Genomic DNA, 22482 nt, shown 5'->3' on the forward strand with positions numbered 1-22482 from the left:
GGGGAGTGGGATCTGAAGTTTAGACCCCAGCTTCCATTGTTTCCTGTTTGGAATAAACACAGAGCTGAGGCCAGCTGGTACCTTCCTACTCTGAAGGACGCCAGCCAGGTGTGTGAGAGTTCAGGACAAAGGACGAGGAAGACTGATGGACCCCTTGGAAAGTGGAAGTTCCATGCTGACCGCCCAAATCCATCCCTCCTCCTCCGGTTCCCTTTCTTCCCCTAGCCAATCTGTAGCCCCCGCAGGGACTCACGAAGATCTCTGGGCCGCTGTTTTGTGGCTCTACCTGGTTGTCCCCCATGTAAGTGGAGACTAATAGTACGTGTCCCAGGTTTGTCCCTAAGACTGTGAGCACTAAACAATGGAGTGTTTAAAGCTCTTTACACTCTTCAGAAGCCGACCCTCTCTACAGGCAAGCCGCCTTTGTTTTTGTCGTGAATTATGGAATCAGAGTATGGCCTTCTGGACCTCTGTCTTCCTGGGTCTAACGCCAGAGTCTGAGAGGCTGAAACAGTGATTACTGACTATCTATGCTTCCAGAAGTCTTGGCCCCTGCCTCAGTTGGCCTGGGGAGGCAGAGGATAGAGAACAGCTGAGCCGTGTGAGTGTGGGACCTGCGTTCCTTACCAAATCCAGCCTTCACCCCTAAGTCACCCTCCTCACATTCTGTTCCCCGAGGAGGTGCACTGAGAATCTGAGAACGAATCCCAGGCTAGCTTCTGTAGCTACATGCCAGGGAGTGTATGTCTGGCAGCAGGGGCCATGTTTCCTGAACTAAAAGATAAATATGTGATCTGACAGCATTTGGGATGTTTTTTCCTCCTGATTTGTGTGGGGGAAGAAATCTCAGAAAGGCTGATTTTATAAATGGCCTTTATGTTTATAAAAATATAAATTTATAAGTGTGATGCATTGAAAAAGATCACCTTTAGCATAAGGAATGGCCTTCTGTACAGTGGGGGCCACCCCAGAACCTCCCAACAGCCTGTGAGAGCAGGATGGGCAGACAGGGAGGCACAGGGTGAGCCTTGCCCTATTCGGGGGGGGGGGGGGGGGCCCTTGCTCTATGAGGGGAGCTTCAGCAAGCGTCAGTAGAAGGAAGTCTCTGATGCTGTCTGGGTCTTCTCTAGTACTTTCTTTCCAGAACATTCTGTAGAAACCCAGGGCAAAGTCCAAATTTTACCCACCGCCACCTTACTCTTCTCTCTAGAAAAAGCCAGCCTCCATGGCAGTGGAACAGGGAGGCTCCTTAATAACTAAGATCTGCGTGCTTTCAAAGTCAGGCAGCAGAGAGGAACAGTGTGCCACTGAGATGGAATCTTAGCAGGCAGAACTAATTTCCCCACAAGAGGAAATTAAGCAGAATGCCAGTGCTCAGGCCTGAGGTCTGGATGGGAGGAAGGCAACAAGACCTTGTTTTTTGGCATCTCAGCCATGATGAGGTGTGTTACCCTTCCTCGGGCTGGGGGTCCTGACCCGTCTCCCTAGTGTGAAGAGTGCCACCACTGAAACTGATGATGCCCCCCCACGGCCTGCCTCTGTCAGTCACCTGAGGTTTTACATGAGCTGTTCTGGTTGTCCAGATACCCAGCAATGAGCTGTGGTGAAAACAGAGCTTCTTCACGCCTCTCCAGGCATCTTCCATGTGGGCCCAATGACATGTTCATAACCATTAAAGAGTGGCCTTTCAACTGATCAGTCAACAGGTCATTGAGCACTGTCCTGCTGCCCTCCAGACAGTTAAAACCTAGATTCTGACTATTTGCCAAATCCACACAGGGGGTCATTTCATGTTGAGTTGCATTAACCTACATTCTCTCTTTTGAAGAATGCCTGGCTCACAGTAGGTGCTGGATGGTCACCATTATTATCATCAGGATTATTACTACTTTGGCTTGAGATAAGCTGCTGATTTACAATTCTTTCCCAAGAGCCCATATTCTTAGAGAATTTGGCTGTTTAAAGAGTTTTGTCCATTATGGTACGTTTGAGAATTTAATCCATAGAGAAATGGAGGCCGAGAGAGAAGTGATGGTCGTTCACCTGGACGTCGAGGCCTGTGCACTTGGTTGGTCCTGCAGTTAGGGAAAAGCCAGCCAGAGTTGGGGACAGGTCATTGGTGAGATGCGCTCACGGTCCTGGGGAAGGCCAGTCCTGGACAGCCCCAGAAAGGAAGCAGAGGACATGGGGGGCAGTCAGCTGGCTCCAGGTACCTGAGCCAGAGAGCCAGGAGAAAGGTTCCTCAGGGTCTCCTCTGGCTGTTGCCACCAGTCCCCTTTAGCCCAACTCTGGGGAGCCTTTGAAGATCAAAGAGGAAGTACACCATCCTCCCCCACCAGAACCTGGGCACTCATTGAAACCTGCCTGCCAGTGCTGTTGGCTTAACTGAGAGGACATTGGGTAGGGGGGTGCTGGGGCCTGTTCCTGGAAGTTCGTGCAGGGTTAGGAAGGTTTGGGAGGTTCTTGTTCTAGTTATCCTACTGAAGAAACAAGTTCTAATATTATTTGTCTATTTAAAAACTCAAACACACAAAAGCAGGAAGAAAAGTATCATGAACCCCACGTACCCATCACCCAGATTCAACAATTATCAAGACAAAAGGATTTTTTTTAAATCCTACTTTGTTTTCATTACTATGCTCTGTGTGCCAGATGGAGTGAGGGTGGATGCCACAAGGTTACCCTTTCCAAAAGAACAGTGTAATCCAATCTCCCAACCCCTCCTCACAGTGGCATGGAAAGGAAGGAACTCCAGCGCAGGGCACTGGGGGTGGATTCCCTGTTGTTCTGTGGTGCTCTGAGATGCTTCTTTGTTCCTCCACACCAGGTGTTGAGCTCTTAGAGAAAGCCTGAACAGTCTGGATTCCCAAGCCTAGTGCTGAATGGGTGTTCAGTAAGTGTTCAGTAATCGACTTATGAGGCAAGTGATTCCATGAGTCAGGGTGGGTTCCATCTGGACAGGTGTAAGTAATGTGGGTGCCCAGTTCACCATTCGAGGAGGAAAAGGGGGCAGATGATGAGATTCAGAGTTGAGTGAGGGGCCATTAGCTGCACCCTGGGGCATCCTGAGCGGGTGAAGCGTTAGGTGTGGTCATTCTCTAGGGCAGGGCTCCTGGTTTTGCTGAGGAGGAAGTCAGCAGCCAGGGAACGGGAGAGAGCTGGGTCGGAGCTGTGCTCTGCCTGGCCCCAGATTCAGGCATCTGCAGGCCCTGGGGTGTGGTGGGACAGGATTCTGAGAACAGAGGCTCCAGCTCCAGACTCATTTTTCTGGGTGGTCACAGCCGCCTGCAAGCTGCCTGCACCACCAGGGCCCACATGTCCTTCCAAGGACTGGTTTTCTCATTTTGGAGTTGACAAGGGACAGGCTGCTCCGAGTGTGGGGAATGGAGCCGCTTCTGGCCTGTGGAGTGCTGGGCAGCTGGGCGGCTCTGTGCCCCTCTGGGCAGGGCTAGGGGGTTAAAGGGTATGAAATGGGGTGCTGGAGGAACGTGAGGAGAGACACTGTAAACACTCCCCTCAGATCTGACCCTGGGTGTAGCCAGCAGGGGCCTCAGGCAGGGTGTGCCATGGCCTGTGACAGGCCCCAGGGAAGCCTCCAGGCCTTGACTCTCATCCCTGAACCTGCCCCTCCCAGTCCCTGCCTGGTCTTTTTCAGCTTCAACTTCCAGCCCTGTCCTCCCTCCCGTACACGCATGATGTGTGTGTGTGAGTGTTTTAATTTTTATTCTTGGCAGAAGTTAAGACACAAAATGGATTTGGAAGGAGATGAAACCAGTCGGGCTATATGTTGGGCAGCGGCAGCTTCATTCCTGGAGTGGGAGGGCCTCATGGGGGGGAGGGCTGAGGGGGGACCCAAGCCTCTAAGGTGGGGGTGGGAGCTGTCTCCTCCCCAATAGGGACCAGACTAACAATCACTCCTTCGGAAAGGCTGGAGGCTAACGGCTGAGCTCTCAACCCTTTAGGATGTTAAAAAGCTCTCTGGTGCAATCTGGTCTTAAGTGGGTGTGGGACCCCTGGATGGGCAACACCTGTTCCACTTCCTGGTGGTCTGTGAGCCCCTGGAGATGGCTCTCGCTTTGTTAAGGGACCCCCTGATGGCAGCTCAGGTTTTGATGTGCAAGCTCTCAAATGTGCATATGCTTGGAAACCTCCCTGCCCCCAGAGGCAAGCGGTGGTAGTCCCAGTCTGCGGGTGCCTGTAGCCAGGGACCTGTTTGAGTGTCTCCTTTGCTCCTGTGGAGGCTGTCTTGGCCCCCAAAGTAGGTGCTCTTTGCCATGGTGGCCTCCCCTTGGGTTTTTATTTCTGTGTGAAGAGGAGAAAACTTGGAATCTGAAAGTCCAGAAAATATCTGAGGAAATCTGAAACTTTGAGAAAATGTTTTATTGCTTAAAATGTATTAAGACATTCAATTTGCGGAATGAAAACAATTTTTTTTAGCTTTAAAAATGACAAGAATTTCTTTAAAATAATATAGTAGGGAACATCTTTATGCCATATTCTCAGTCCCAACCATGACATCCAGTGCAACCAAGGCATTTGGGACAGAGATCCTTGATCAAAATGACCCCCAGATCCATGACAGAGACTCCCAGGGGTTCCCAACCCTGGCTGCACATTTCAGTTTCCAGGAAAGAGTTTTGAAAATAACAATGCCTTGGCCCCACCTCCCAGAGTTTCTAACTTAATTTGTCTGAGGTGCTGCCTGGGCATTGGTGTTTTAGTGTTCCCAGATGATTTTTCCACGCAGCCAGAGTGGGGAACCTCCGGTCTAAGACTTGTGTAGGAACAGAAGGAAGATGAGAGAGAGGCCAGATTAAAAAATGAAAAAATTTATTGTCTCTCACTACATGCTGGCGCATATAACTTGGATCCACATTCCGAGTGCCGCCGACGTTTGGATGCGATTTAAGCACTCAGACCTCAGGACTGACTCTGGGTGGGGTGGGTGACAACGCCGCCTCAGGAGCTGGACGCAGAATGCATTGTGGGACCTGCCAAACCGACCTCTCCCTAAACATGGTGGCTAGTGCATGACTCCAACTCAGACTGACTTTGGATTTTTCACTCTTTCTCAATTCCTTTTCTGGAAAACAGTTTGTTGTATATCTGCTTGAATCTGCCACGGACACCGAGACCAGCAGGCAGGGGAAGCAGACAGCCCTGGCTTTGAATCCCTTACTTGAGCAAAATGTTTTCTTTTTTTAAGCCTCAATTGCTGTATCTGTAAAATGGGGATGACAGTACCTATTTCACAGAGTTGTTTAGAGATTAGACAAGATGATACATGTACATTGTCTCACACATAGTCACTCAACAAATGGTCAAATAGTTTTCTTTGTTTTATGCCAAGATATTTCTTCCAATTCTAAATATTTGCCTTAATCTGATATTGCAACAAAACCTGGTATGTTAAATCTTAATGACTTTTAATTGTATTTACGAACCGGTTGAATTAGGAAATTGGTAATTTAGCACAAGAAAAGGCAGTCTTTAAATGTTAATATGCCCAACATGATAATTTCATCAAACCAGGTACTTGGGTATTTTACACAACTCGCTGAACAAAGTAATTTCAGATTTGCGAAAGTTGTTAACAGAATATTAAATGTTTTCATTTTTTCCAAAACACTTGTCCATATTGTGGAAGCAGCAGAATCCTGGAATTAGGGGGGTGCTCTTTACAAGCCAAAGGGGTTGAATGTTGGAGATAGACCCAGGAAACTCTTTAGATGTGATAATGGGGCAAAGAGCAACATTTTATGGCCCAAGGGCTTGTTGAGAAATGAGGCCCCCAGGCATTTGGAAAGATGAAATATCAGTGATAACACTATAATATTTAGGTATAGCTGGTTTTTTCTTTCAAATTTGCCTTTTAAATTACAGAAGTAGTAACTACATACCCACTTTGACTATTTCTGAAGTGTTTAATGTAAAAAGTGCAAATCCCCTCATCTTCAGAGAGAATTGATGTAACCTTTAAGTGCCCCTTGACCTTTTCCTGTGACAATCCAAATAACTATGCACCACATATTCACATGTAATTTTATTTAATTACAAAAATGGGATTACATTGTTTCACAAGTTGCTTTTGGCATATTCTCCAGGAACCTCTTAGGCCAGCATTTCCCTAAGCGTATTTGACAAAATTTTCCTCACTAATGGTACTCTGAGAGAAAAAAAAGTAGTGTGGTCAAATAAGTCCAGGCCTGTGGTTAAGTGAGTTCAGACTTCACTGCATGCTCTTTCCCTCTCTTGGTGATTCACGATGCATAATAGCCTATTAAAGGCTCTGAAAAGGCCTGCAGTAAAGAAACCTAATTAGCTTTTCTTAACATAGCATTTCCCAGAATTATTTTTGCTAGCATGTTTTAACACCCAACAGCTAGCACTGTTTTAGGCACTCCTCATTCACCTCCCCTCTACCTACCCCTCCTCCATCTGCAAGCTTGGGGGCAGTCAGGGAGAAAAAGCTCATCTATTCATTTAATCAACAAACACTTACTGTGTTCCTACTGCGTACCAAGCACTGTGATAGATGCAGGGGCTGCAATAATGAGCAGGGCAGAAGGCTCTCTGCTCTCGAAGACTTCCGGTTTCCCTCCAGCATAGCAAGGGTGTTAGTCATCCCCAGGATGGCCCGCACCTGGGAACTGGGCTTCCATCGGGATCCTCTGCAGCTGGTGGGGCCATGAGCAGCAGGCTAGCATTATCCCCACCCACTCTGCTCCTGACCCTGCAGCACGCCTCTCCAATTCCCCACACTTCGCCCCTGCTGTAAACAGTGGTGCCTGACCCAGCTGGCAAGACTCCATGTGTTTGTTTTCTCGGCATGTGCCAGCCTCACACCAGGGCCACTGGGCTTCACAGTTGGGAAGAGCTGACAGGAGTTAGGGTCGGGGGCTTCCAGCAGAAGGCAGGGACTGACAGATGGACTGGAGCATGCTCCAGGTTTCCACGTTGGTATTTATTTTAAGTTTTAGGTGATTTAAAAGAGCTTTGTAATTGAGAAAGACTGAGGGCGGTGGGGGACGGACTGTGTATATGGGGGTCAGGGAGGCGGTGAAGAAAGTGGGTTTGTATGAGGTCAGTTGGGAAAGAAAGTAAACTGTCATGATTCTAAAGTGTACTTAGCAGCTGGAGCTGGAGCTGTTTGCTGTGTGAGCACACATGCACATGCCTGTGTGTGTGTGTCTATCTTAGAGGTAGGGCGTGCACGTGTTAGGAGCAGGATGCCCAGAAAGCCCAGGTGGAGGTGTCTGGCCCCTGAGATATTACTCGTTCTTAAACCTCTTTCATTGAAATACTAGGGATAAATCTGCAACATGGATCAGGCTAATGAAAATACTCCTTAAAGTAACCCTAAAGGGAGTTATTCAAATTTCATAAGTTGTTGTCATTTGTTGAACAACTGCTTTGTACCAATCGTTATGAGGTGATTTACTAAGGTAACCTGTTTTCCTTCAACATCCCTTTGATTTAGATGTTATTGTCCTGCATCAAGGTGCGTTCTCCTAAAGTTCAGGGTAAGGGTCTCTTGCTTGCAGGAAAGTCTAGGAGAGTCATTGTCATGTCCCGGTGCCATCTGAAGAGCGGTAGCCTCTGATCTCATCTTCGCCCTGACTTCAGCAGTTCCCCCATTTTACCCCAAGGCTCAGCTTTTCGTTTGAATGTTTCAGATGTCCTGCCAGCATGCATTAGCCTTTTAGGGGTGGTGTGTTGTGGGGGTTGGTTGTGTATGTATGTATGTCTGTGTGTTGGGGATGGGGCTGGTTTTGCCCGCATTTGCTTGAATCAGCCCCAGAACAAGTCAGGCCAAGAAGCAGCAGCCTGATCCTCATTCATTCTGGGTCACAGAACCTGAGACCTGTTTTGAGTCACGTGGAGGGTGTGGCTGTGGGCCTCGTGCCATTGGTTGCTTAATCATGATGAAGAGGCATGGAAAATGACTGCAAGTGACAGCTTAATTGGACGTGGTGGTAATTATGTTACCTAACAGGGTAAATCAAAGTAAGTTTTTTCAGTTCATGAGCTTCCTAAACGCCCAGCTCCCTCCTTGACTATATGACCACAGTTCTCTCTCCTCTCTGCCGGGACCTTTCACCTTTGTGTCTCAGGTCCTTATTCATTCACTTAGCAGGTATTTACTGAATGCCTAGAACTGTGTTGGACCTGAAGATACCCTTGTGAATAAGATCTTTGATACTCCTGATCCCTGAAGCCTTTGGTCTGGCAGTCAGGAGCACCGTAAATACTTAGTGTGGTGGGACTTTCACCAGGCAAGTGCAGGACTGGAGGGGACAGGAACTGGGGGCCTAACCACTGCCTGACTTAGAGCAGGCGCGGGGAGTGCTTATTGAAGGAAGTGATTTCCTTAGGCACCTCCTTCTCATTCTGCTTCCCCACCTCCTCCTTGGCAAGCCCACCCCCATTCCCCCTCATGCTTAGATGCTGCAACAGGGAAGACTGTGTCCTGCCTGCCTCTCCCTGCATAAGAACCACAGTGGTTCCCAAGCCAGATCCCGGAGGGAGGTAGGAACGGAGCTAGTGGAGGCTCACACATCGCCTTCCCCTGCTCAAGCTCTGCTTTGCAGCGGGAGCACCCGGGGGTTCAAAGGAACCGAGCTCCAAGGACCAAATCGAGTTAGGTTTGGAAAAGATTTTGGAGGAGGTCTTTGCAGCTCAGCAAACATTCACTTAATAGCTACTCTGTGTGCAGGAGAGAGACACGCTAACCAATAAGTTGGTATATGGCAAGAAGTGACAGTGACAAAGCTACAGCTTGACATGGTCCTAGGCTTCTGTTAGCTCTAAGCTTTTCTGCTACTGTAACGGATGTAACTGTGCTGCGAATGAACCTGGATGATAGAAAGGGGAATTTCTTTTTGGACCCGTGAAAGGGGGCTGTGTTGGAGCAGTGACCTTCTGTGCTGAGCAGGGCCTGAGCGTGCGTGTGTGTGTGTGTGCATGCTCAAGTGTGTGATACATTTTTTTCATCATTCCTCTGATGCCTTTGCTAGTGGTTCTGGTCCTTGCCTGTACTTAGTAAAATCCAGCTTATCTTCGACTCTGATCTTTTCTTGAGGCTGTGCTGCATTTTAATTTTGGTATAACAGAAAGATGTTGTCAAAACTGAATCTTGACTGGGTTCCAAGTTCTTTAAGGATGGGGAACTGCCTAGTTTTTGTCTCCATCCTCTCCACTCTCTGCACAGTGTGCGGCACCTAGTGGGTGCTCAGTGTGAGTTTGCTGAACTCACCTGAACTCTGCCCAGTCCCCCCCAGGGACTTGTACCTCTCATCAGGAATGACATTGGGTTGCCAGCTATTCTGCCTGCTCTTCTCAACATAGACACTAAGCAGAATACCCTTGTTCATCCTACTCCACTTCTCAGCCAACCCTGTCACCTTTCTGGATGCTGAGGGGGAAATCCCTTCTCTGTGGTTCTGTGTGTGTTGCACACTGAGCACGGCTTGCTCCCTGGTGTATTTCCTGGGATAGTACAGTCTATTCTTCTCAGGGCTCCATTGCTTTCCATGAGCATTTCAGGTGGAATCAATGTTCCAGCCGCCTTCTCCTGAGCCTGCTCGTGATAGTAAGTTTGTGTTCACACTCAGACCACTTGTCAGAGGGGATCCTTTTTCCATTGTCCAAAGAGACCGGACTTGAAGATGTTAAGATCTGCCTTGAGTGCTGTTCGGGTCCTGGGACTGGTGTGTTCGTATACACCTTATTCGTGCTGTCTGCCTGGGCTCGAGTTAATTCCTTTTACATTGGACCTTTTGTCAACTGTGAGCACCAGCAGGCTTGGGAATGGATGCTCCTGTTTCCAGTCACTGTGTTGCCATTTTACTTCATCGGTTACTTGTGTAGATACAGCCCTGGCGTAGGCTGTCCTTAGAAACAGGTAGGTGGGAAAAGAGCAGGCGGTTTTGCTGTGACTTTGCACATTCACGGATGAGGTGGGAGGTGAGCTCCTTTCTGGGGCTGGGAGTGGGCTATGTTTTCCTTTCTATAAACACTTCTCCCTCACTTCTTGTCCCAAATGACCTACTGTGTGAAGGGGACCTTTGCCCCATTCTCTCCAAACAAGTAGAGACGCTTTGAAGAAATTATGATCATCATCATCATCAAAAGTGCAGAGAGAGGCCATAAACTTGCGGGGGGAGTTATTAGCTTAAGTGATACGAATGTTGACTAGTGTTCTTGGGTGGAGATTGAGAGATTAGAAATTAAATCTTGCCACAAACTTGGGAGCGCTATAGCACTCTCCGTGGACCTCCTGTCCCACAGAGCTATTCTGAAGGTAGGTTAACCTACACTTTCTGTGAAACACCATGTAGAATGTAGGTGTTACTGCTTTTTTTTTCAACAAAGAATATTTCTTGAACTTCTGATGCATGTGTGTAGGGCAGCAAAATCAGTCCATTGCTTAATTTTGTACCACTTATAAGGAACAAGGAGCAAAGAGATGATATCACATGTGTCTGGAGTTGTTAAAGTGCAACGTATCTTTAAGTCTTAAGGACATTAATCTGAAAGCCTGCCCATGGCAATGCCACCGTATGAAATTAGACGTCCAGTGAGTAGCATTCAGTAGAAACGTTCCATGACACCTGTCTCCCCAAATTATTGCATGATTCCTATGTGCCAGGCTGCTTTCATACGTAGTCTCATTAACTCTTTTTAGTAGCTTGGCAAAGCAGGTGTTATCATTCTTGTTTTCACAGAGAGTAAGATGAGGGTTGACGATTAAGTAATTTACGCAAAGTCACCTTCCACCATGGGTAAAAGTGGCAGGGCTCATATCCAAACCAAATCTCATGGTTTCTTAATACCTGATCCTGCTGAGTTCCAACGCGCTGTCACTTAGTAGAGAAGGTATGTCTATAATACAAATTTGAAATAAGCCCTAAAATCCTTATGGGGTAAAGCATTGAGAAGGGTTTTGATGACCTCTCTCGCCATCTGAAAGGTGTGGAGAGTATCACTCTGTGGGTTGTGAAGATGAAAAGTGATCATGTATATGAAGCCCCCGGCACTGGACCTGGCACTTGGTGGGGAGCTCAGCATATTTAGTTGCTTTTCCCACATTTCTGCTCTCATCCCTCCTCCCCTCCCCATGCTCTTTCTTTCAGGCCTGAACCTGTCCTCTTTCTCCCTCAAAAGCTTGCTTCTTTCTTCTGTCCCATCCCTCTCTGCCCACCACCATCCACCCTGGCCCCGGGCTCAGGGCCATGGTGATACTGGGTAGATGACTAACCACAGTATCTTCCTAGGTTAGGTCCCTTGCAGTCCAGTTGCTGCAGGAAGCCTGAAGCCTCAGGCTGAGTTGGGTGTTTGTTTTGGGAGAAGAGATAAGAAGGAAAACAAAGAAGGTCCTTGACTGAAACCTCAAGCCGTGGAGCATCTGTGGGGCCACTGACTTCTCTGAGGTAGTTTGGCTCCCCCTCCCCCAATCCAGGGCTGCCCACTCTGATCTAGGGTCCCTTTGGTTTTGAAAAATGAAGGCCTGGTTGCAGTCATTTCCTCCCAGAAAAACCCCTTGGTTCCACCACTGATAACAGTGTGTGTCTATGCATCCCTTCCACGGGGCCGTGGGTCAGATGAACGTTCCTTCTCAATCCCAAATTTCTAATCTGAACAGAGCCCTTCAGTTCAGCAGCCATTGACTGAGCCCTATGATGCACGAAAGCTTTTCTAGGCATTAGGATTACAACCAAGATAAATTTAACACATGCTTGCCTTCAGGAAGTTGATAGTCTGGTGTCCAAGGGAAGAGGCACATTACAGACATGTGATCAAATCCATAAACATTGTGGAAGTGTTATAATAGGTGCACAAAGTGCTGTGGAAACTGGGGTGAGGAATGGCCACTGGAGGCATCATATGGTGACCTTTGAAGGATAATTCAGTGTTCCTCTGATGGAATGAAGGGTGAAGGAGAAGATGGTTCTGATAGAAGAGAGGCCATGAAAATACAGTGTGCCCAGATTGTAGGGCTGTGGGAAAGGTTGACTTCAGCCAAGTTATAAAGAACTGGAAGGTTGTGCAAGGGAGTCTGAATTTTATTTAATCACACTCAGTTGAGGAGCCATCAAAGGTGAGTCTGTCAGCTCATTTGCTTGTCTGTTTTTAACTGACCTCAAAAGGGGAAAAAAATAACCCATAATTCCTTCACATTTTCAAATCAGCTGCTTTTATTTGTTTCATATTCCCTTCCAGGCCTCACCCAACTGCTTATATGTTTTTTACAAAGTGAAATCCATGTTTTTTTCCTTAACATCTTTTAAACATTTTTCATGTTGCTACTTGATCTTTATAATTATCATTTTTAATGGCTACATAATAGTCCAATTATTATGGCATAATTTACTTAAAGCAGTATGGTAGAGTGAAAAGAACCAAGGGTTTTAGCGTCAGGCAGACCTGGTTCAAATCCTGGCTCTGTGTGGTGTTGGACGAAATATTTAATCACTCTGAGCTTTAATTTTGTCATTTGTAATAAAATGGGTTGATCATATGCCTACTTTACACGGCCATTGTGAAAATTATATCAGATTAGATGAATTATGGATTATGGCATATGGGAAGTGCTTGCTCAATGAAAGGTAGCTGCCCATTTATCATTTTTACTGTTTAGTTCACCTGGATATTCTAGAAAGAAGGTAGGTGGCAGTGTGGAGGCTGACTACATGGGGACAGGAGGAGTCAGGATGCCAGTGTGAGGGTTCTAGTCCTGTGCTGTCCAGGACAGTAGCCACTAGCACATGGGGCTATTGAGCACCTGAAATGTGGCTAGTCTGAACTGGGATGTGGAGTAAACGTAAAATACACACTAGATTTAGGAGACCTAGTATAAAACAAGTATGAAACACCTCATTAATAATTTTTATGTTGATATGTTGAAATGCTATTTTGGTTATATTGTATTAAAAGATATTATTAAAATTATTTTCACTTTTTCAAATGTGGCTACCAGAAAATTTTAAATGATTTGTGTGGCATGCATTGTCTTTCTATTGCATTGTGTTTTTCTGGCTGCTCAGGCCGGAGTTAGAGGCCATACGACTGATCAGATCCTGGGGTGGAGAATCAGGAAGAGCCAGGAGCCAAGGCTGAGTCCAAGGTTGGGCAGCTGAGTGGATGGTAAAGCTTTACGTGGCTTTAGGGAAGACAGGGTAAGTGTCGATGAGTTTGAGTGTATGTTTTTATAAGCAGGTCATGAGTGGGTGTCCTCTGAGCAGGGAAGGGAAGGGACATATTTGGGTTAGAGCAGAGTAGCTGTCCCTTTAAGAGTTGGCCATTCTGGCCCTCACCGCATCACACTCATCAGTGCTAAGATTACTGACGAAGGTGCTCAGCACAAGGAAGGCTGGGAAGAGCTCGGCTGCTCTGTTGAGCTCCCAGAGTGCTCCAGGACTGCTAGCGGTGGGGCTCCAGGTGTCCCCACTCGCTCCTTTGTGGAGCACTCTTCTGTAACTCGTGCAATATGCTGGAGTCAGAACAACTGGGAAGAGGGCTACGAAGGAAAAACTTGGAGGGGAAGGCTCATGCAGGGAGGGCGAGCGCTCTCAGAGTCCTGTAAGACCCTGCTCAGTCGTGTGTCTTCACCTCCTCTGGTTTGGAGTCCTCAGGGGAGAGGCGTGACTTCCTTTATGGGTCCCTAATGGATGTAAACGGATAGGATGCTGAGGCTGGCTTCTGGGTAGCATTTCAGATAACCAAATGCTATTTAGGTTTCAGAGCCAGGAAACGGAATTGTACTTGGCTTTTGAAATATCCACTGTACCATTTCCTGCAGGGTTGTTGGGCTATAGGACCTTAAAATCAAGATAGAAAATAGAAGCAAAGAAAAATTATAAGAACTTTCATATACTCTCCTACGGTCGGAACCCCCAGGTTGAGCCTAGGAAACCTCAGATTTCTGATGCATCTCAGGGGTGGGTAAGAACAAGGAAAGTAGGATATATCAAGTTTGGAAGGCAAAAAAAACACAACGAGCACCAGTATCTGCCTTGCTTTGAGTGGTTTTATCTGACTCAGCCTGCCTGACTTTGGCATTGGATGAGGCGGGTAACAACAGACCCCTGTCACAGATACTGGCATTACTATGGCAGGGGCATTTTGCTTCTGTTAAAGCCATTGTCACCCATCCGAACCCTGATGGTAGTTGTCAGTTGGGTGAAGGGTTTCAAGTTCTTGGTCAGCAATGGTGAAACTGTAGGAGCATATCTCTGGTTCATTCATTCAGCCATCACGCACTGAGCTCCTCCTCTGTGCCAGACACCATGGCGTCAAACTTTCAACTGAGGGGAGTACGAGAAAGTTTTCATAGTTTTTCTTTGCTTTTATTTTCTATCTTGATTTCAAATTTCTGATTTTTACAGTCACAGAACAGATAGCTTTATGTTTCACAACTTAACAAAACTGATTCTTTCTTCTTTGAGGAATTCTATCACGTCTCAGTTGCCAATTTTATTTTTTCTGAGAAGGTAAGAGAAGTGTTCTCCGTTCCCGCCCACAGTCTCTGCCCTCCTTTCCTTTCAGGCCCTGGGGAAAGATCACCTCTGACCTCAGGGACCCTGTGTCTCACTGTGGCCAGATGTACTGACGGCAAGGCTTAATCTAGACAACTCACTCTCTCAAGACAAAGAGCCCCCATATGCCTAGTTTGGCTGTGGCCAAAGACAACTGTTACCTTTTCCTCAGCACCAGAGCAGCCAGAGGAGGAAGTGGGCCTCACTGGGCAGGCTGGGGGGTGGGGGTGGGGTTGGGGTGGAGGGTTGGGGGTGGGGGGGGGGGGTCTTCTGCTCCTCCAGGGATTTGTTTCTCAAGTGATGTCATCCGATTGCAACACCTGTGTCTCTTCAAGGCAACTTGGAGAGCTAGGAATTGGCCACAGGCCTGATGCCCGGGGGAGGGAGGTGTCACTGTCTTAATGGCCTTAAATTGACTGGGATTGAGATGGGAACGATGTTGGGATACCTAGGCATGGATGGCTGAATAACTGAAGTTTCTGTGCTCCAAGGCCCTAATAGCCTGTACCCACCCACCACACTCTCTGACACATGTGTGCAGACTCAGACCCGCACGCCCCTGCACACGTGCAATACCACGTGCTCCGTCCCCTGAGCAGAAGCTACACCCCTCTGCCCGCTCTGCTCTCCTGGGAGCTCCCACTTCCCACCTCTCCCCACTAACTCCAACCCCCACCGCACACAAACCCCACCTTCCTCACTCCTAACCCCAAAGTCCAGCCTTTCTGCCAGTTCAGGCCTCTCCAGAGTAGAGCTCTCTGGGGACTTGGTCCTTTTGAAAGAAGGAAGGAAAGAAAAAGGGAGGAAAAACAGAAAGAAAGAGGGAAACAGAAGAATGAACCAGGACGAAGGGGCAGTGGTGCCGTGAGCTATCTCACTGCATTACAATGAATATGGACTCTATTAAGCTCCGTTCTGCCTGTTAGTGTTTCCCGGGGCAACACAGCCCCCATATGGCAAGCATGCAGCAGATTAGGGTAGGCCCCTGGGCCTCATTGAAGGCTGGGGGCCTGACTGGCAGTTGAGCCCCCTCCTGCCTCCCCCCTATTCCTCACACTTGACACTGCCTGTGTTTATCTAAAGCAAGGAGGGGGGCCATTTGGAAGGGTTTTGTCCAGTTCTGAGCGCAGGGAAAGGAGGCTGGAGGCAGGGCGGGGAGAGGGAGTCTGAGGGAGAAAGGCGGGTGGGGTGGAAAAGGGACAGGCGAGGAGGGAAGGCCTCATAAATATTCAAGAGGAGTGGTGAATGGAGAGAGAGAAATAAAGCAGATGGAATTCGTGTTAAAGAACAGCACAATCACCCTGTTTTGAGCCCTCCAAAAACAAAAAATAGAAGAGGGAATGGCCTTCTAGGAGTGTAGGAGCTGCGTTTATCCAATTAGCAGGGTTGTCAAATTGAATTTATCTGGAATAGGTGGGGGGAATCGAGAAGAGAGGAAGGAAGAAAGGAAGTGGTTTTCCTTTTCTCTCTTTTTTTCCAGTTTAGCAATAAAGGTTTGTGGGTTTCTTTCCTCTCTCTCTTTATGGGTAAATTAAAAAAAATTCTTTAAAGAAATGAGGCCATTTTCAGGAAGGGGTACATGGAAGAAACGAGACTCAGTGGTAACTTCTTCCTCAAGTGGTGGAGTGGGGAGAGGATCAGATTCATCCAGTGGGCGGATCAGGAGCCCAGAGCTTCCCTTCACTCAGAAGCAGTCGCTTCTTTCTGGGGGGGCGCCTCCCCAGAGCCCACGTGCTGTGTCCAGGCTCCTTCTTTTCCCTTTTCCTTCGCCTGGATGGTGAAGGGGTTCCATTGAGTGGAAATAGGTTCTGTCCCTGTTGATGAGCAGCTTGTTACAAATTTGGGGGTCAGTGTGAATGAGGAGCCCAGGTTTTGCTAATCTCCCCAAAATGTCACTTTGATCATATACTGCCTTCTCAAACCCATCGATAGTTCCCCTCTGTCTATGGTGTTAATTTCACCCGTAGTTGAAATTAGTCATTCACAGCATGACCCAAGCTCAATTTCCTACCTGGCCTCTTTTCATTCTTATAGAATAGTCTCCAAAGTGGGATGCAAGCTCTGAAGGGGAAATTCAAGAAATCCCACTGGGGCATGGGAAGAAAATAGTAGAGATTCTCTTAAGGCTTATGTCTATATAAAAAAGGAATAGGAAAGAAATTCAGCTTTCCTCATACTTAACACCACAATTGACGGTGGCGTCTTTCTTTAGTCCTGATGTTGGGCAGTGAGATGTCACAACAGTACCCAGAGATCTCTACTCCGTGGAGGGCTTGACATGGGAACTCACTGCTTGTTCATTCACTCCCCTGTCTTCCTGTTCTCTCCTAAGTGGATTTACAGATTATATTATTTAGTTTTAACTAAATTAACTCACAAAAGGACAAGTGGCTTAAAGAGATTGCTGCAAAGAAACTGTGGGTTGAAGAGGATGCTGATAATCAAGGCACATGCCAACAGGAAGAAAACAGCCAAGCTGATCCTTTTCAAGCCATGTTAGGAAGTGAAAACAGTGATGGAGTCACATCTGATGAGAAGTCAACAAAATAATTAACATGAAAGCAGACCATTTGAAAGAGATTACATCCATATCATTAGTGATGAACCTAATCCTAAGCAGACTTTCTGTCTTAAGGCATTAGCTTAATGATATCACAATTCACAGGCCATTAAAATATGGTTTCACTTTTACCTACTCTTTTTAAAATTTTAGTTCAGCAGTATGTGCATTTAATTTGTAAATAAACATGCATATATTAGGGATATTTGCCCAGAATGCTTATAAAGGAGATCAGAAAAATTTGGAGACCACTGTTCAAGGTAAGCCTTCTGTGGCCAGCCCCATGGCCAAGTGGTTAAGATGGCACATTCCCCTTTGGCAGCCCGGGGTTTTGCCGATTCAGATCCTGGATGTGGATATGGCACCGCTCATGAAGCCATGCTGAGGCGGCGTCCCACATAGCAGAGCCAGAGGACCTAGAATATACAACTAGAATATACAACTATGTACTGGGGGGCTTTGGGGAGAAGAAGAAAGAAGAAAAAAAGAAGATTGGCAACAGATGTTAGCTAAGGTGCCAATCAAAAAAAATGATAAATCTTCTGTGACAGCCAAATCTTGGGGCCCCACCCTTCAAACACCTGCTTTTCCTGCCAGGTCACTGTCACCTTCCTGCAGTGCCCTCCATGTCTTTACATATGCATATCCCAAAAGGCCCAGTTTCAAACCCTCTATCCGGAAAACCTTTCCTGAAGACCGACATTGAAAATGCTCTCCTCACTCTGTTCTCACTTGCCGCTTCCGCTGACTGAATTGGTGATCAGTTAAGGTATTAGAGCACAGATGCTAAAGTTGTTTCATGAGAGCAATCCCAAAATTTCAGTGGTTTTGTGCAACAAAGGTTTATTCCTTCTTCTGTCATTGATTGCATTGCCTTCTTCCACCTTGTAGCTGTGCCTTCTGAAACATGTGACATGTGGTCACTGGGACTGGAGAAGGGAGAAATGGAAGTAGCTCTCTAGTTCTCTAGCTCCTAACTTCCTTGGCCCAGAAGTGACACTTCTTTGGCCAGCAGTAGTCACACGGCCCTAAGCTAACCACAGAGGAGGCCGGGAGATGAGCTTATGGATATTTACTGAGCACTAGCTGACTTACAACCCCAGCTTTGTTTTAAGCTCCTCAGGACTGAACCCATCTTCTAGCACAGTGCCTTGCATACTGTCTAGTATGTCTGGTAGATCACAGTAATATATATATTTTCCCCAATAATAATAAAATCACAATCACAGTTTAATAGAAGACACATAAAATTTGGGTAAGGAATAAGCTAGAAATATATTTAGAGGCTGGCTAGAACATGGCTCATACTTAAGAACCTCAAACCATTGTTGTTCTTCCCTGTTTGACATTAGAGTGATTTGGGTAGATATTCCAGATATTAGTCTAGAACTGAGCTGCCCAGTGTGGTAACCGCTAGCCCTATATGGCTAAATTAAAATTAAAAATTCAATTCCTCAGTCACATTAGCCACACTTCAACTATTTAATAGCCGCAAGTGGACAATGGAAATATAGAACATTTTCATCACTGCAGAAAATTCTGTTGAAGGGGTTCATGTGGAGAACAGTAAGGGATTGTTCTAGATTAGAATGTAAATGGTAAAAGAATGAAAATGGCCACACAGCAAGTTACTGTTACAGATAATGATCCAGGTAACATTATTTTTATACATAAGAAAGTAGATTCAAAAACCTTGTAAATTGAGCACTTCTAAAAGCAGTTGTACGTGGTTGGTTAATATGACCTCAGAAACAATTTGCTGGGAGGCACTGTCCAGATAGTGGAAAGAGCACTGGATGAGGAATCAGAAGACCTGCCTTGTAGCCTAAATCTCCCTCCCGAATGAGCTGGGAGACCTTCTGCCAGTCACTTAGCCTCTCTGTGCCTTGCCCTCCTCATTTATAACTCATTTATGTTATTCTAAGCTATTGTTTTATTTTCTCTGAGGTCCCTCCTAACTTAAACTGTTCCCCTTTAATTACATCTGTGGGTAAAAGTATAACGTTTTAAGTAAAAAAGACCTTTATTTCTTAATTCCTTCTCCTAGGTCTATCTAAACTCATATACTCAACCCTTCAAGAATTAAATTCGCTGGGTCCCCAAATTTCCCCCAATGCCGCTCCGCTGTGCAGGAGTACCACCTTCTTTCTTGAGGCCCGGGGGCTCCTAGCACTCCCTTCCCAGCCACTTGGCATCACCTTCTAGAAGCAAAACTTCTCTCTGCCTTCAAAGACTGTTGGGAAAGGTGACTTTTATACTACAGAATTGGGAACATGCAGAAAATGTAATTTAGGGTCAAAAATATTTCTTTGTTCATGTAACTAACCCCTCTCAACCAATGCAACAGAAACTTGAGTCAGATCTTGTTCTTGCCTCTGAAAGAAAGCTTTTGACGAAGTCTGTCTATGCTGTCTGCTAGATCTCACACTCTCCTGTGTAGCTCAGCTTGGTTATTGGTTGTAGGACAACCAAAGGGTGTGTTTGTGCTTTAGATCATGGAGCTTCCCTTTCTGAGGGAGCTGCAGTGGCCTGGATGACCAGGGCATGAGATGTGGCCTCCCGTGCCCTTGTCTCAGTCTGGCTCCAGCCGATCAGCCTGCCCTCTGGGGAGAAGGTGGAGCTGGCTTCCTCCTGCCTGTGATCGGCTCTCAGTTGTTTGTAATTTTCTCGCAAAATAAATACTCTGAGGCTATAATTTCTTATGCTTGGTCTCAACCCCAGAAGTGTATTCTGTTGTTGTTGTTTTTGGAAGGTTTCAAAAATGTCTGCTCAGATGAGATTATTTCAGTGGGGAACATGTATGTCAGCAGTTAAACTTCTCAGATACATTTTCTTTTATTTTTCGTGTCCAAATAACCCTTAAAAATAGCAGGTACTTGGGCCTCAATGAGGAATTCATGGCAGGAATTCTTTTTCCCTTTTCTCTAGTTTTGACTTTTTTCTTTTCTTGATCTCTCCTCTTTTTCTGAGAAAATGCATAGAAAATAAGAACGATCTAGACATAGTTTGCATTGCCAAGAAAAATAACAGGCCTTACTGTTGCCTGGCACCCAACTTTGAAATTGTACCTTGTTCATTTCACAGTGGGACAAAGTTACACTGCAATTACGTACCTTTTTTTTTAATCATTAAAACAAAGTTCTCTGAAACGTGTATCTTTGGAATTATCTTTATAGACCAAACTCACAAGGTAGCTTGTCCAGGAAGTAATTGAGTTTCCCCAGCTGCTAGATAAGATGCTGCAGCACTTCCCCGGAACCTCATATTTTTGCCACAGTTCTGCTTTTATGTGAATGAGGCCCCCACGTGTCCTGATTTGGGGTCATTAAATGGTACCTGCTTACAACTCTGAGGGGGGATTAATGAGTTAACTCCTTTCCGCCTCTTTGGATACCTGCTTCCTCTCACTCCCTCACCCTCCCCAGCTACATTCTTTTCTCCTGTTGCTTTTAAAAGCAGAATGGTGGCTGGCAGCAGCAGTGGGGTCTGTTTCCATTTTGAACCTTATAAATTACCGAGGGTGCAGAAGTAACAGGAATTGTTTGGCTGCTGCTCGTTAAGCAGGAGGGGGTCTGGGCTGAATTTCCTCAGTAAAAGTCTTGTAGGCTTTACAACCCAAACACCTCTGTAGCCGCCCTGTGCTCAGATAAGAACCAGCCCTCCTGGCCCTCTTGTCTGTCTGTCTCCTTTTTGTCCTTTATTACCTTGTATTTTGTTTCTGCCTCCCTCCTTCCTCCCCTCCTTCCTCCCTCCCCTCCTTCCTTCCTTTCTTCCTCCCCTCCCCTCCCTCCTTCCTCCCCTCCTTCCTCCCTCCCCTCCTTCCCTCCTTCCTTCCTCCCTGCCCTCCTTACTTCCTGCCCTCCTTCCTTCCTGCCTTTCTTTCCTGGGGCAGGGAAGGAGCAGGTTCAGCAATCTCCTTAAGGGAAACTGGAGCATGTCATGAACAAGTTCCCTAAAATCCTATAATTGGGAATTTGTGCCATGTTCTATGTAAATACAGTATTTCATTAGGGAAAAGTAGACAATTAAAACAAGTATCTGGAAAGTTGAGAGGACACCAAAAGCTTGCTCTTTGGTATTGGTTTGGAAACGTCTTAACGAACCTTTAACATTCCTCACCGTTCTACATCACCCTTATCCCAGCTACAGTGATAATAGTAATAGTAGCGAATAGTAGTGGGGCTACTATTGTGGTTCAAAGCACAGAGCTTTGCAATGAGCCCGACCTGGGTTTCGTTCCAGGCCCACAGTTAGTGACCTTGGGCAAGTTAACATCTGGAAATCAATTTCTCCACCTGTGAAATGGGACTAATAGTCCTCACCTTTTAGGGGTTTTGTGAAGATTAAAAGAATACCTCATGCAAAAAGCTGAGCAAGGTAGCTGTGATTATCACAGGCATGTTCACCTCTGCCACCACCACTGTCCTGCCCAGCTACGTTCGCATCCTTTGCCGTGAAATTTCCCTAATTTCACTTTGCTAATAACGTGACCCTTTGATTTACTGGATTGTCTGAAAAAGAGCAAAAGCTCTCTCTACACCAAGAGGAAATTATTTAAACTTGTCAGGAAAGAACTTTTGAAAAGCTGCTATAAAATTTTTCTTTCAGCCCTCTTTTACAAAACGTCCCATCCTCTCCCAGGGCAGTGGAAGAGTCTTGGAGGTCCTCTGATGTCGAAGACTCGAGGCAAAGGGAGGGATTGAGAATCAAGGGGAAAGAACTCTTTCCTGGAAAACATCCTGAACATCAGTGTGGGGCTGGGTCCCACATCTGGTTTGGAGGGGTGCTCGCTGGGCAGAGCTAATGTGGCCCTCTTGACTCTTAGCAGCCGGGTGAACAGCCAAGGGCCAAAAGAGCTTGGAGAAAGGCAAGGTTTAGGCCAATCCCAAGCACTTCTTAGCAAGAGCCTGAAGTTCAGCCTTCAGTCCCCCATGTCAGGGCTCATGGCCAGCGCTTCCATCAGACTGTGTAGGTAGCCGGAACTCCAGAGACCAGCGAGCACAACACATCTCTCAGTTGAGTAGCTTAATTACTTCCCCTGATTTTCCAGTGGTGACGATAAGTCTTTGAAAGAGTCGCTGGCTAGATAAACTGGTCCAGAAGAGTTAATGTTTTGAATATATGTCATCCTCCTGGAAATATACTGTTAATATCGCCACATGTGCATGACTCAGGAAGATGCATCTGCTGTCTAGATCATTGGTATGTTGCCTTCATTGTTATCTGCAGCTCATTCTAATGCCTCCCTGCCTAATGAGAATGTTGACACAGCTTCCTTATTGACCTAAAGCAGTGAAAAGCAGAGAAGCAAACTCCTGGTTTAGTCTGTGACAGAAGTGTGTGTTAGAATGTACACTTGCCTCTGTGATTTTGATGAGTCTTTTA

The 22482-nt window shown here is 46.5% G+C and overlaps 1 protein-coding gene across 7 annotated transcripts in view; it reads left to right on the top strand.

The window, feature by feature from the left end:
- BOC (BOC cell adhesion associated, oncogene regulated) overlaps positions 1-22482 on the top strand; it is a 71476-nt gene that overhangs the window by 12751 nt on the left and 36243 nt on the right. For 2 of the 7 annotated variants that reach the window (XM_046659091.1, XM_046659093.1), the window contains exons 3-4: positions 11277-11432; positions 13047-13178. The exons of 3 other annotated variants lie outside the window; for them this stretch is intronic. The gene's annotated coding sequence lies outside the window, so the exon portion shown is untranslated. The remainder of the gene's footprint in view (positions 1-11276; positions 11433-13046; positions 13179-22482) is intronic. 2 more of the 7 variants (XM_046659088.1, XM_046659090.1) reach the window with 1 other exon arrangement.

The sequence above is a fragment of the Equus quagga genome, chromosome 4, assembly GCF_021613505.1.
Source record: "Equus quagga isolate Etosha38 chromosome 4, UCLA_HA_Equagga_1.0, whole genome shotgun sequence".
Classification (NCBI taxonomy): domain Eukaryota; kingdom Metazoa; phylum Chordata; class Mammalia; order Perissodactyla; family Equidae; genus Equus; species Equus quagga.